At 44.8% G+C, this 3,739-nt stretch overlaps 1 pseudogene; it reads right to left on the bottom strand.

The window, feature by feature from the left end:
- Nucleotides 1-423: 423 nt before the first annotated feature.
- LOC114592930 (large ribosomal subunit protein eL21 pseudogene) lies at nt 424-3,524 on the bottom strand (annotated as a pseudogene).
- Between the last annotated feature and the right edge of the window lie 215 nt (nt 3,525-3,739).

Raw genomic sequence — 3,739 nt, 5'->3', positions numbered from 1 at the left:
TGCATATTCACCTCTGGTGACTGAACACTGAATGGCCTAGTCTAAATCTCTCTGTCTCACTCGCTGTGTGTGTGTGTGTGTGTGTGTGTGTGTTGGGTTAGGATAGCGGGAGTGCAAATGCTTGCATACTTAGAATAATAGAATTGTCCCTGAGGATCATCTGGCAATACACCTTGCAATACAGGGAATCTGGGTGGCCACAGTGAGGAGATTGCTGGACTTAGACTGGCATCCTTTGGCCTGACCACCACTGGGTACAAAGCCACAAGTTCAGTCCCCCCAAAATGACTCCCAACTTTGGCAAAAACTGCTCATACCACCTCTGATACCATACGTTTTTAGAGGACATGGGTGTACATAGCCCCATGTATGGATGGGCTCCAGAGTGATCTGTTCCAGGTAAGGCTTGGGAAAACTCTGTTCTGAAACCCTGGTGAGCTGCTGCCAGCTGATCCAGAGGAAGACTGTCCTGAGCTACCTGAACCAGTGATCTGGCTCCTTAGGTATTCTGTCAGGCAAAAAACCAGGCACTTTCTTGCATATTCACCTCTGGTGACTGAACACTGAATGGCCTAGTCTAAATCTCTCTGTCTCACTCGCTCTGTGTGTGTGTGTGTGTGTGTGTGTGTGTGTGTGTGTGTGTGTGTTGGGTTAGGATAGCGGGAGTGCAAATGCTTGCATACTTAGAATAATAGAATTGTCCCTGAGGATCATCTGGCAATACACCTTGCAATACAGGGAATCTGGGTGGCCACAGTGAGGAGATTGCTGGACTTAGACTGGCATCCTTTGGCCTGACCACCACTGGGTACAAAGCCACAAGTTCAGTCCCCCCAAAATGACTCCCAACTTTGGCAAAAACTGCTCATACCACCTCTGATACCATACGTTTTTAGAGGACATGGGTGTACATAGCCCCATGTATGGATGGGCTCCAGAGTGATCTGTTCCTAAGAGGTGAAGAATATATTCAAAAACTTGAAGCAGATTGAGATGGGGCTAATAGCAGGGGCTAAATTAGGCTTTATTTCACCTGGGTCAAGGGCCCAATTTGGCACCCCACACCACCACCCCATGCACATTTGCACACACTTACACACAGCCTGGGAGCCTCAATGGTGCTCCTCTTGAGGCTTCACCCGAGCCAAAAAATCAATATGGACTTGCTTTAAATTTAAATTGTAAGTTACAAAATTTAAAAAGTGATTTTTTTAAAAATATGATTAACTTTTTTAAAAAAAATTATTGATTATTTAATATTTCTAAGATCTACCTGCAAAATTTCATATTGGGATCTCAATGAGATCACATTGAAAAAAAGTATTTTGTACATACATGTCTGCCTTATTAGGTTCTATTTAGGAAAAACGGGTCTTCTTGCAGTGAGTTAAATTTAAATTTTAAAGTAACTCCATCTTGTGACATTAAAACTCATGAAGTTCTGAAGAGATTGGTGTTTTTAGTTTTGATGTATCTCAATGCTGGACTGAGCTTTTAAGGTTTTTGTGTAGTCAGACAAGGCCAAAATTGACACTTTTTTGAAATTTCAAGCCCTCATAACGAAGAAATGGGATGAGATAAAATGCTAAAATTCTAGATTTAAACTTAGTTCTCCTCATTCAACAAGAGTACAAAATATTAAGAAAATTGGATGACATGAGGTAAAAAAGTCGGATCACTTGACATGGAATGACCCAGAAACAACAAAAAGCACAAGTTCCTAGACCATTGCTGTGAAGGTATAGGAAATCCTGAAGAAATTACAGAAGCTGGATAAGAGGGGATTTCCAGGGGGCTTCAGTACTTTCCCGTTGCACTTCTGAGAGATTACTAGAAGAACAATAAATTAATGTGGAGTGCAGAATTCAGCTTTCCTTTGTGCAACTTTTTTTAACACAGAGACTAGTATACACACTTGGGTATAACTTTCAGCCTCACTGTATGCTATTGATCAGAGCAGAACCAGCCACCAAAACAAGGTATCCCCTCCCTTTTACCAGGTAACTACCTCTGCCTTCTTGCTGCTTCTGTTTTTGTTTTGTTTTTTAGGTAGTCAACATGAGATTTCATTTTGTTCATATACAAGTATGTCATAAACTCATATGAAATGAGTTCCAGCAGCTCTGGCTCCTTGCCATTTTTTATCAGAAAGTGCTCTTGGAGGAGCAGGCTGGTGTTTTAGTTCAAACCAAATTCCCTTTTCCTCCCCCCCCCCGCCCCTTTCTTTCATAGTCTTTCACCCACTGCAAGAAGCTGTCTCTGCTCTTAGAGTACTTGATATACTCAATGTGCACATTAATTCTCTGGGCAAGAATCTTGTCCTTAACCTTCTTGTTCACAATAATGCCCACAGCATGCTGGGTAATGCTGTAGATCCTTCCAGTCTTGCCATAGTAACATTTGTGGGGCATGCCTTTCTGAATTGTGCCCATGCCCTTTATGTCAACAAAACCACCTTAATAGATGCACATGTAGGTGGCAAGAGGGACACCATGTTTGCGAAATTGTCTTGAGAACATGTAACGTGTACCCTTCCTCTTCCCCTTGCTGTTGGTCATCTTGACGGATTAGGCAGGCAACACTCTCAGGGAGCGCAGAGTGGTGGGACTGGGAGCGGGGCGGAGACATCCCGCTCCCCCTCAGCCCTTGTTTGGAAGCAGTGGCCGGGTCTGCTTTCCCCCCTCCTGTTCCTGTTCCCCTTCCTTGCTGCTTCTGTCGTGTAGGAATTTGAACCCAAGACCTGAGACGTTGAGTCCACCAGTTGAACAGCTTCCACAACTGGCCTTGGCAGGGAGCAGTTCTGCTGACATTCAAGTATCTGGCTGTAGGGTAGAGGGGCACAATGGGATTAAAGTTCTTGGGATAGTTGGTTTTGGCTAGAGAAAGAGGCAACGTGCAAACATGGCTGTCTGGGAAAAAAACACTGGTGCAACATGATGCAACCGCAGGGCCAGGGCCGAAGTCCACAGCACACTAAGTTTGCTGGCAACTCAGCTCCCAGAATAGGCCAGGAATGTAAATAGTTAGCAACTGACCCTGGCATGATGCCAAGGCAAATGGCCTACGGTGCCTACACCTGCTCAGAGACACCAGCTACTGTGCACGGAAGAACTATTGCGCTGGGACAAGCTTGTTATTCATCACGTTCTACATCCTGACTCTGAAAGTGTGTGGTTATGTGGACCCTTGGCTAGGACAGTAGCCGAAGTCTGGGAGGCAAATGAATTACAGTGGTACCTTGGGTTACATACACTTCAGGTTACAGATGCTTCAGGTTACAGACTCTGCTAACCCAGAAATAGTGCTTCAGGTTAAGAACTTTGCTTCAGGATGAGAACAGAAATCAAGTGGCGGCGGTGCGGCGGCAGCAGGAGGCGGCCCCATTAGCTAAAGTGGTGGTTCAGGTTAAGAACAGTTTCAGGTTAAGTACAGACCTCCAGAACGAATTAAGTACTTAACCTGAGGTACCACTGTAGAGTGATGGAATACCCTTAGAGCAGAAATAATTTGAGGCCATGGGTTGTATCCAAATAAATTATACTCAAGAGGGGTGTGTGTGTGTGTGTGTGTGTGTGTGTGTGTGTGTGTGTGTGTGTGTAGAGCATTTCACAAGCGAGGAGTCACCACAGAAAAGGCCACATATGGACCTATTGCAGAGGAGGCACACAAAGAAGAGTCTCTGATGATGATCACAGGATCTGGGTCGCTTCCTATGAGAACAGGCGGTCCTTGAGGTATT

The sequence above is a fragment of the Podarcis muralis genome, chromosome 2 (assembly GCF_964188315.1).
Source record: "Podarcis muralis chromosome 2, rPodMur119.hap1.1, whole genome shotgun sequence".
In the NCBI taxonomy this organism is placed as follows: Eukaryota; Metazoa; Chordata; class Lepidosauria; order Squamata; family Lacertidae; genus Podarcis; species Podarcis muralis.
The sequence above is the reverse complement of the archived record's forward strand: the minus strand, read 5'-3'. Positions and strand labels throughout refer to the sequence as shown.